The sequence below is a fragment of the Humulus lupulus genome, chromosome 5 (assembly GCF_963169125.1).
Source record: "Humulus lupulus chromosome 5, drHumLupu1.1, whole genome shotgun sequence".
NCBI classification, from domain to species: Eukaryota; Viridiplantae; Streptophyta; class Magnoliopsida; order Rosales; family Cannabaceae; genus Humulus; species Humulus lupulus.
In genome coordinates this window covers 55,712,525-55,724,546 of record NC_084797.1, presented here as the reverse complement: position 1 = coordinate 55,724,546, position 12,022 = coordinate 55,712,525, and the positions used below count along the sequence as shown (strand labels likewise).

Here is a 12,022-nt window from a genome sequence, read left to right as displayed (position 1 = left end):
AACAAAACCCAAGTCTCAAATCACCCAAAAACACATCAAAACACAAAGTCCAATTCAAGCTTAAAAACTTTAAAAACTTAGAACTTAAAACTTGAAGTACCTCTAATTGAGTTGTTTCCCAACTAAATCCTCCGGCTTATAAGCTTCTAATCTTCCCTAGGATCGTTATGCCTTGATCCTCCCTTGAATCCGAGTCCTAGAACTCAAGTTTCCTTCGAAAATGCGATCGGGAGACGAAAGTGAAACTTAGAGGGAGAGAGAACGTACAGAACGTTCTTTTTATTTCTTTAAAAGGTTATTTCAAGCTTAAGTAACCTCAAACAAATCCTAACGCTTGGGGTCCCGAAAATATCCTCGGGGGAAAATAGTCAAAACCTCCAAAATTTCCCCCTGATCTTACTAACTCCCAATTTATCACCAAATATTGATTCCCATTACCCGATAACCTGGTAATGCTCTAAATACCCCTTGACTTACTCCAAGTCAAGCTTAAATCCCGTTGTGACTTTCCCACTAGCTTACCTCCTAGGATCGTCTTGTGCTGAGTAACCCTAGCATAACCAAATAATAATATAGCACCACACACATATCACATATATGCCAAATATGCCCGAAATGGCCAAAATATGAAAATCACCCAATTACTCAGAAATGGGTTCACATGCATATTTAATACACCTAAACATGTATATTATCATTTAATCACATAATAAATCAATTATGGCCCTCCCGGCCTCCTAATCAAGGTCCTAAACCTTATTAAGAAATTTTGGGCATTACAAGTATCCCCTCCTTACAGAAATTTCGTCCTCGAAATTTATCTGAATCGCCCGGAATAAGAATTCCGCACAACTGATTCTAGTTTCCCAGGTCATTCCATTGACCTCATTATTTCTGTAACATACCTTAACCCAAGGCATAAGTTTGTTCCTCAGAACCTTATTCTTTCCGTTTCATATTTGGGCTGGCTATTCTGTACAAGATAACTTAGTCCCAAATCCCCAGATTCTCATAACTTAACTCATGAGTTTCTTTCAACCCATGTCCTCGGCATGGAAATACAAAATACATTGTTTAAACCTGGCAGTGCAAAAGATAAGGTCGAACCAAAATCATCCTAACCATTCCTATCTAGGACTCAAACTGTTGTACTACTCAAGGGCTCAACTTGCTCTTAACTCGTCACCCCTTTCCATGGTGATACCTTAAGGAAGACACAATCTTCCACTTGCAACTCCATGTTCCTGCTTTTCTATTCAGTAAAACTATTCCATTTACTCTGAGACGTGAGCATCCAAATTTCACCCTTTAATAATCTCAATAGTCCTCTGAACCACCTCAGGATCCAGATATATTTACTCATTCATCATATAAGATGTTCTTCCAATAATAATTGGATAACCCTCTCTCTCTGATTTACCATCAGTCTGAGAGTAATAAACTATACTGAATTCCACTTATATACTCATTGCCTTCTTACCCCTTCCAAAACCTGGAAGTCGCAATAGAGTCTTCATCTAATAAGATAAACCTTGAGTTTCCATGAATGCGCACTATCTCTTTCACACAAAGATCTGAATACTGGCAAGCTGTATTACTCATCCTTACTGACAGAAGCGAACTCACTTCAAATACTGGTCCATAGTGACCCAATGCCAACTCATACTGACCCACTAACCTGGGCAATTCCACCACGAAACCCATCGCGATGTTTTCTTATTTTCATTATAACGTACTCAAAGGCTGCAATGGCCTTGATGATTTCTGATACTCTGTCTTGACCTGCTAACAGGTTAAGAACTTTGCCACATATACCATTATGTCCCTCTCCATCCCAGGCCATCACTATAAAGCTTTCAAACTCTGGTACACCACCATGATGCCTGAATGAAAAGAATAAGAGAGTAGCATGAGATTCATCTAGAGTCTCCCAATTAATCTTAGTGTCCATCGGGTTCCAAATCTGATCCTTATACCACGACAAATTCATACCTGACACTGCAAAACCCTTAGCTAATCCAGCAAAGAATTCCCACTCAATCTTTCCTATTTGTGGTTCACTTAATCATCTTTCCTTCTAATCCTTTCCGAAATAATAATCTCCAACATAAAACTGGCCACTTGGCCCACCAGAAACTCTACTCTAGTTCTGGTTAGATCCTTTAACCAACATATTGCATAGGCAATTACTTTCTTCTGTCATTGAGGTGTCATAACGACCTACTAACTAGTTCAGACCTGCAAGAAGACTCAGAACTATTTCCCATGGCACTTGAAATGCCTTTACCACTCAAGGAAGCTCCTGCCTTTAAGGCATCCCTTGACCTTGGCAAATTTTCGCCGAGAAAACACCACAATACCATCGTCCAAGATGATCACAAATCCTATTCAAATAAACCTTTGAATGAGCTGTCCATCTAATTCATCAAGATAACTCAACATTAATCAAACTCCCAAATCATAACTCAGCACTCCCAGTGCCCTTATCCAATATAAAACAGTCTTCTGCATATCCTTCTCCCTGATCACTTACTGGTAATAACCAGATCAAAGATCCACCTTGGAGAATTCCATCTTACTCAATAATTGAACCTTAAGTTCTTACAACTTTGCTGAACCATTCAATACAGTGCCCTAAAACCTGTTTCCATTCCTGGCACCAATCCATTTACCATTCTATCTCTTCACATAAAGGAAACCTTGGCAAATCCCTTGGAGGCACCTCCAGAAACTCATAGACTAGTCCAGTCTGTCCTGACCCCACTGGCACAATCAAAGTGGTATCCACCACACTAGCTAAGAGTTCTATGCATCTCTCTGCCATAAAACTCTAGCTCTCAATACAGATGTCATCAGCATACCAAATCTATGCACATTGCCAACTGCCACAAAGCTTCCCACTCTCAAGCTCAAGAGTTACTATACTTTCCCTGCCATTTGGCATTGCCTCATAATTGCTTAACCAATCCATATCATGGATTAAACCAAAGCCAGTCATAACCAGCTTTATCAAAACCACTGAGGAGTCCTTTTTATCACAACCCCACTTATTTCCTAAGTCACCAATACAGTATCATCTTCCCATCACAACATAACCATGCAATCTGCATAATAACTCTATGCTTCTCTAAAAGCATCAAACAAAGAAACAGCATGGCACCAAAACCAATCATCATAACTCAAAAATCAGAACTAGAAAACTAACCTGTCACCCCTGAGGAACTAGTCTCAGTCTCAGACTGCCTCGGAATAAATACTCGAGCTGGAGTCGAGCTGTCTATCCCCTTTTGCTCTTCCTCTCTTAGCCTTGGGAAATCTTTCTTGAAGTGCCCAACCATGTCACATAAGAAACATGCCCTTGCTCGGCATTCTCCCAAATCATGGCTCCTGCACCGAGCACATTCTGGGTAAGTCTTCCAGCTCTTCTTCTTACTTGCTCTAATAAGTGGAGATACCACTATCTGAGCTCCATGCTCCCTAGCACTCTTCTTCTCATTTCTTATGCTCTCAACAGCAAGAGCCTTCTCTACCACCTGGGCATAGGTAGAGACTTCATGCACTGGGGCAACTCTAATGCCCTGAGCTATTCCAGGATTCAAATGCTGAACAAAGTTTTCCTTCCGAGCTATATCTGTGGGTATCATGTCAAAAGTGAACTTGGCCAACCCATCAAATTTGCTAACATACATGGCTACTGTTGCCTCTCCTTCAATGAGATTCTGAAACTCATTCATCTTAGCACCCTTAGCTGCATCACAGTAATACTTCTCATTAAACAGCTGCCAAAATTCTTTCCAATCCATCATAGCTGTGTCTCGTGTCTGGGATACTATTTCCCACCACGTCCAGGCATCATCCCGCAACATATATGTAGCACAGATCACCCTATCGTGACCTACCAGCCCCATAATGTCAAGAATGGAACTGATCATCCCCATACATTACTCAGCTCCGAGTGGATCGAGGCCTCCCTCGAAGACTGGAGGGTAAAATTCCTGGAATCTTCCACATAGAAATTCCCATCTGTTCTCAACCCTATGCTGAGCCAAAGCTGATGCCACTCCTAGCATAATCAAGGAAGAAGTGATCCTCAACAGATCCTGTTGTTGCTTAAGACACCTGATCTCTTCCTCATGCCTCTGCAATCTTGATTGCAAATCTGTAAGCATCTGCTAAAAATTCATAGGAGCAGATGAAGAACTAATACCCTGGCTGTAATTCCCAGCCTCTGTATAACCACCACCAGGCCTCATTATCTTCCTTGGCTATAAACCTGCTGTTTGAATCTGCAGTCAATATCTTGACCCATTAATTATGATGAGCATATCAAGAGATTTTCCCCATGGAAACAATCTTACCACACCACATTTACAAACCACTTGCGGTGCTAAAAACATGCCCATGGCATTCATACATCAATCATAATCCCTGCTCTTCAAACATTCACACCATGCCTCCAACTCCAGCATGAAAATATACAATTATATATTCATAGAGCAGGTAGTCATATAATCACATCCATATATATGTATATATATATATTCACGGAGCATATAATCATATAGTCAAGAGCCAGGCTCTATCATAATCTCATGCTCCCTAATACAATGTGCAGGTAAAGCATTTACATTCCATTTAAGCAGTTATGCACATAACTACAGAAATAGTTACCATTCCCTGAGTGAAGCAATCTTCAGTGACGAGTGTACATGCCTAGCTTGTCTTTAGGAACCATAAACCTTGGCTCGCTATGATACCAAGTTGTAACGCCCTAAACTCCAGGGACCGTTACGGTGTGCCTTATAAATAGTGCTAAACTCGCTAACCGAGTCATTTGGCCAAAATCGTGTATCTAAGTATGATTAGCGATTTAAAATTTTTAGTTAAGATGTAACATTTACTATATACATTGGGATCCCAAAAATATAATTTAGAGGTCTATTACAAGAAAATATTTACAACCAGCTGATCTAGGCGACAAAACAGGGTTTAACCCTAGTTCCCCTTCAAACCTCGACCGTGGTGGTCGAGCAGCTGCATATGTACACATCATCACCTAAGCTCTACAACTCAAGGATGGTCTAGCTTTCTTTTGCCTTTACCTGCACCACATAGCACCCGTGAGCCAAAGCCCAACAAGAAAACTCAATATGCTCATGAACAGTTATAACATGTCATCAAATCATAAGGCACACGCCTAGAAAATATAGCCCTATTCAAGAAGGCAAATGAGTTCACGTACTGTTGAGTTTAACACATCAACCAATGACCATAATAATCATCCAGGGCTTTTAGCCCCAAATAGAAGAGTGATAGTTGCACAAGTCACTAAGGTGGGTTATGTTCCCAATATAAATAAGTGATCCTTTCACTAGCTTAAACAGGATCGTAGCATGATGATTAGTCACCAACATAACCTTCCTCCTGACACTAGAGTCATAACCATGGAACACTGTTCCCTAGCCATGTGACAAGCAGTCACCTAGGCTTTCGGCCCTTGTTCTGAGTAATTAGTCTTAGACTAGCAAGTGCTTATAAGATTCATCGACCTTAGGGTCGGTCCAGCGTTAATGCCATAGAGTCATTCAACGCTGATATCAATTGAATCTAATCTTCATTCGACCCTATGTTCATGATGCTTATGCTGTTTCTAACTCTTAGGTCGGTATCCTTGAATAGTCAGTACCATATACAAGTAAACAATGCCACCAAACATATATCATATGTCACATATCCAAACACAGGGCATTCAACATGCTTACTCAATAATTACTAGCACAATTAGGATCATGCATAAACATAGAGGCTCAAGCTTTGAACAATCTTATACTCAATATTCATAGCATACCCTAATCACATGTTTCTCGTGCATTACATGCATCACATTTATACATCCAACATGCATCAAGAATAACCATGCATGTCACATATACACAGGGTGCAATTTTCTTACCTTTGGTCCAAGCACAGGTTACCAGTAAAGAAGCCACAAGCACGATCCTTACTCCAAGCCTCTACTGATAACCTAGTCATAACCATAAATGGTGATCCAATGAGTTCAAGTTCTAACTCCAATCTCGGAACCAAGACCTAGCCTCCAAGACATCACATCCCACTAAACCGGGTAGTAGGAATGATCCCAAGGCCTAAGGTTTGAGTTCCCATGACTAAAAACCCATTTTAGTCACTTTTTCTCTTTTGAGCCGCGACCCCAACCATTAGAGCCGTAGCCCCACTCAAGTCAGTCCTAAAAACTCTTCTCTGACAGCAATTAGAGCCTCAGCTCTACCCAATAGAGCCACAGCTCAAATAGCCCATCAGCACCAAACCACCAACTTCTTCAAGCTTGAGCCGGAGCGCCCAAGGACAGAGCCGCGGCTCAACCTCGAACCCAGCCAAAAAAACTCTATTTCTTCATCTGAAAACCTTTCAAAAACATATCCAAACATCTCCAAACTCAAAAATCAAAGTTCCCAAACATCCCCATGATCCAAAACCAACAAAACCCAAGTCTCAAATCACCCAAAAACACATCAAAATACAAAGTCCAATTCAAGCTTAAAAACTTAGTGCTTAAAACTTGAATTACCTTCGATTAAGTTGTTTCCCAACTAAATCCTCCGGCTAATAAGCTTTTAATCTTCCCTAGGATCGCTATGCCTCGATCCTCGCTTGAATCTGAGTCCTAGAACTCAAGTTTCCTTCGAAAATGCGATCGGGAGACGAAAGTGAAACTTAGAGGGAGAGAGAACGTACAAATTGTTCTTTTTATTTCTTCAAAAGGTTACTTCAAGCTTTAGTAACCTCAAACAAATCCTAACGCTCGGGGTCCCGAAAACATCCTCGGGGGAAAAATAGTCAAAACCTCCAGAATTTCCCCCTGATCTTACTAACTCCCAATTTATCACCAAATATTGATTCCCATTACCCGATAACCTAGTAATGCTCTAAATACCCCTTGAATTACTCCAAGTCAAGCTTAAATCCCATTGCGGCTTTCCCACTAGCTTACCTCCTAGGATCGTCTTGTGCTGAGTAACCCTAGCATAACCAAATAATAATATAGCACCACACACATATCACATATATGCCAAATATGCCCGAAATGGCCAAAATATGAAAATCACCCAATTACTCAGAAAAGGGTTCACATGCATATTTAATACACATCACAAATGCATATTATCATTTAATCACATAATAAATCAATTATGGCCCTCCCGACCTCCTAATCAGGGTCCTAAACCTTATTAGGAAATTTGGGGCATTACAATGGGTACCAAGTTAAGTCTTAGCACGACATTTCATCCTCAGACCCACAGTCAGTCCGACCGTACCATAAAGATTTTAGAAGATATGTTGCACAATTGTGTACTAGACTTTGGAGGATCGTGGTGTAAGTATTTTCCACTTATAGAATTCTCCTACAATAATAGCTACCGGTCAACGATCGGTATGGCACCTTATGAGTTACTTTATGGAAGGAAGTGCTGATCACCGTTACATTGGGACGAGGTAGGAGAAAGACAACTTCTTGGACCCGAAGCTATTAGAGAGGCTTAGGATGCAGTGGCACTAATTAGAAAGCGTATGCTATCTGCTTAGAGCTAACATAAAAGTTATGCAGATGCCAAGCGGCGAGATGTAGAATTCAAAGTTGGAGATCAAGTCTTCTTAAAGATATCTCCTATGAAAGGTGTGAAGCGATTTGGGAAGAGAGGCAAACTTAGTCCCCAGTTTATAGGTCCTTTTGAGATGTTGGACAAGGTTGGAAAAGTTGCATATAGGTTAGCCCTACCGCCAGCTCTAGCAAATAACCACAGTGTGTTTCACATCTCAATGCTGTGTAGATATGTGCCAGACCCATCTCACGTCCTCAAGTACGATACGATAGCACTCCAGAAAGACTTGAGTTACGAGGAACGACCAGTTAGCATCCTAGATAGAGGGATGAAGGAATTACGGTCTAAGAGTATTTTGATAGTCAAAGTCCAATGGAGTAATAGTTTAGAAAGGGAGGCAACGAGGGAGTTGGAGGAAGACACCTTAGCACGGTACCCGAAATTGTTTGGTAAGTAAATTTTGCTGACGAAATTCTTTTAAGTAGGGGAGAATTGTAGTGTCTCAGAATTTTACTTAGCTAGATAGTAGTAGTAGTAGTAGTAGTAGTAGTAGCTAGTAGTAGCTTGTAGTGTGTTAGTTTCCGTGGATATTGGTTCAATCCAGGACTTAGTTGGAAAATCATAGCAATAGTTATGGATTTTATAAGTTTAACCAATAGTTTAGAAATATTAATTATATCATAAGGTTTGATTAATATTGCTGGTCCTTGAAATATTTTTTATTATAACCTAAGGTTTAGATAGAATTAATAAGAATGTGGAACTTGTCAAAATCATGTTTATTGAAGAATTAAGTATTTCTGATGAATAGTTTAATTAAAAGAAAGATCTAGAAGCTCTAGAACCTTCCAGCAGCGGTTAGTATCACATTTTTACTAAGTCAAAGAAATTTAATCAATTCATAATAAGCTGAAAAATTGCAAATACGTGTTTGGTATATCAACGTACGCCGATATATCACAGCTATAGGGGCCGATATATCGCCTACGGGAGATAAAGAAAACACGTCGACTTTGCGTGAATGAAAGCACGAAGGCTCGGGGTATAGGTCCAGGAAATATATCGCCCAGGGTACACGATATATCAGCCTTGGGAGACATTGTTTTGAATTACTTGGGGATTTAAGATTTAAAAATAGCCTTAACCACATGGACTTGATCTTGAATGATTTTGACCGAGTTCTGGACATCTGTTGAAAGAAAATTCAAATCTTTTTCATTTTATATTCATTTCTTTATTAATTTTGAAAGGGGTTAGTTTCACTCCTTGAACTCTATAAATAGGACCTAGTACTAAGCCATTTCACTCATCATTCAAGCATTGTTCAGAGCCTCCAAGCTGCTAAAGTTATTATAGAGAGAAACACTTGGGTTTTGGGTTAAAAGCTTTTCCAATCTAAGTTTTTCTAAACACTTGGGAAGTAAGATAGATTATAATTTCAGTATCGAGGTGTAGATCAAAGTCATAGTTCATCCATGGTATTCTTATCCTTAAGTTCAGTTCTTCATAGTTCTTTAGTTTTCTTTTGTTTTCATTCAGATCCTAACTCTTTGTTATGATTCTTGGTTAGGTGTTTAAGTTCTTTGAAACTTACGGTTTTCGGTAAGTTTCCACTTTGATGGTTTAGTTCTCTTTTTCATATCCTTTTCTTTAGAAACTCATGGTTTACTGTTTATTTTAGGAGTATTCTAGTTTTTGGTAAGGAAAATAGGTTAGATTATATGTGTTTATATGTTTATGTTATGATAAAATTTATATTATGATATGTTATATGTTGTAGTCCTTGGGCATATGAATTGCTTAGATAGCAAGCCCCAAGAATTTATGTTGTAGTCGCTTGGGCATATGACTTGCTTAGATAGCATGCCCCAAGAATTTTTATCATTTTTGTGGTTTAGAGTTATGATTTACCCTACCTCGATTAGTAGACAAAGGACCTAGATGGGTTATCATATACTATAGTTGTGATCTAACCTACCTCGATTAGTAGACTGAGGACCTAGATTGTTTTATCACATACAACGTTAATGAGTTAATGGCCATTAATATTGTAGTCCTATATGATATGCATTTTTATAGTCATATGTTTTATAGTATATGCTTTAAGATATAGTCTTATGTTTGATGAGTTATGACATATGTGTTTTAAGTAGATTTTCCTTGCTAGGCATTAGGCTCATTCCTTTATTTTTAGATGGTGCAGGAAAATGAGCATGGAAGGCGGGAAGGATTTGTGGCAACTTGACATGTGTGTTGAGGATGAATGAATTGAATGGACTACTGGAAGATTGAGGATGATGTTGTTTTTAAGTCTTTTGACTTATGTTTTATGTATTTACGCACTAAGTATTTAAACAATTGATTAAAGTTATGTTTTTATGTTTAATGTACTAAACAATGGGTACCCATACCGTATTCTGTATTTAGCACAATATTTTGGGTTTAAATAAAGTTATGTTATTTTTTATATATGTATTCAAATTATTAGTTATGTTTAGTAGTTTTTAATGGTCCGAGGTCTAGAATTAGTTAGGGCATTACATCGAGTCATGAATTTCAAGGCCGAAAATGAAGATGATTCTTCCATGATGATGTTTCACAGATAATAGAGTATTGGAATATTGCGGGAGAGTGAGATTACACAACAACTATATTATGAATCTACAAAAAAATATCCTTGACAGATGCGACCAAAAGATTGAGTTAGAGGATGAAAACCCTAGTTTGTATACCAAAATTCTTGAGTCTTCTTGGAGCTTCAAAACCTTGCTTACAACACTCCCTTTAACTTCTTATTCCATTAACAAAGCACAACCAAGACTTATACATAAGGAGTATTTCTATCCTAATTCTCTATTTCATAGTCCTTAATGAATCCTTGAGGCCTTTCTAAGAGGTAATGAGAATTGAGATTGAGCATGCCTGTATACTCACAAAGATAAGCACTTTCTTTATGAGTTTTTGGAAGAAAACATGAGATCTTGCAAGCTAGAGAAAGAGAAAGGTTACCAAGAGATTTGAGAGAGTGATCAAGTCTATCAAAATTCTATGAGAACCCTTTGATAGAGTAGGCATAATCATTAGTTCTAACCAATAGGATTAAAGCCTAAAAAACACATCATTTGGAGCTAAATTACGTGTCTATACGGACACGGCAGGCGACGCGTCGGCTGCTGAGTTTCTCAAAGCCTTAAGGCTTTAGGTGATGTGTTGTCTTCTAGGTGGAAACACAACACCACCTAGACAGGTCAAAACTCTAAAAAATGATCTTAAACCGCTCCAAATGCTCCCAAACTTTTTGAGCATCCTTAGATTCCTCATTGTATCACTTTGGACCCAAAAACACAATTTTTAAGTGCTTACAATTGAAACTCAAATTTAACATCTTCACTATGTGAAATTACTCAGTGTCTTGTACCTAGTTTGTATAACAATAATTATCTGTATTTAACCAATCATAACATTCCCCCAACTTTAATCTCTAGCTCAAAATAGTATTGGTGCCTAATGGAAAGTACTTTTTGACTTGAACTTTTCCTTAGTGAAAATACCACAAAGTCTTGTCAAAATCATTGGTAGATTAAATGCTTGAAACAAGTATTCCTTATAATAAAACTAGCAATACCTCACTCACCTCCACTACATCTTTTGTTTTCCCACTTTTCTCGTTTAGCATTCATTTGGCCATGATGTAACGACCAAAAAATACTAACACTAATTTTGTCGAATTAAAGTCATCTATAACATTTGAAAGGTCTAAAAAATCTAGATAAAAAAAAAAAATTTACTGTAATATGTGCACACACTAAAAATGTTAACTTTAAAACTTAAAAAGTATTGTTATAAACTCAGCATAGTTTAAACATCATTAAACCATTCATTTTGAAAGTGTAGACTCCCCAAAGGTCGGGTCACAGGTACACTTTCACAGGCAAACTTTGGCTCTCACTACGCTAGCTTTTCCTTGCCCTTACCTACAACATGAGCAACTAGACATGCGAAAGTGATATGACCCAAGTACTCTAGACTTTGGACCATTAACGAAAACTATACATAGACACGAATTTTTAATAAAACTTACAAGTGAAATAATCATTACTACGTTAAAACTTGTAAAACAAATGTTAAACTACATAAAATTTAAAGTAGGATATGGGATCCCATTGTTTAAAAGAAAAACATAACATAATTGTAAATAAAATGGATTACATAATAAAGTGCGAAAAATACATATAAAACCATAATTAAAGAGACTTCATCCTCGAATCGAACACTCGGTCCTTTGACTCCATTCTGCCTCAATACACATCCCCAAGCGTCCAAGAACCTTTCACGCCATCAAAACTATTTTCCTGCACATAAAAACATAAAGGAGTGAGCCTAATGCCCAGCAAGGAAAA

At 38.3% G+C, this 12,022-nt stretch overlaps 1 long non-coding RNA gene across 1 annotated transcript in view; it reads right to left on the bottom strand.

Moving 5' to 3' along the window:
- Window positions 1–11,706: 11,706 nt before the first annotated feature.
- Window positions 11,707–12,022, bottom strand: part of LOC133834839 (uncharacterized) — a 35,003-nt gene continuing 34,687 nt past the window's right edge. The window contains exon 4 of the long non-coding RNA XR_009893479.1: window positions 11,707–11,974. This is a non-coding gene — a long non-coding RNA (uncharacterized LOC133834839). The remainder of the gene's footprint in view (window positions 11,975–12,022) is intronic.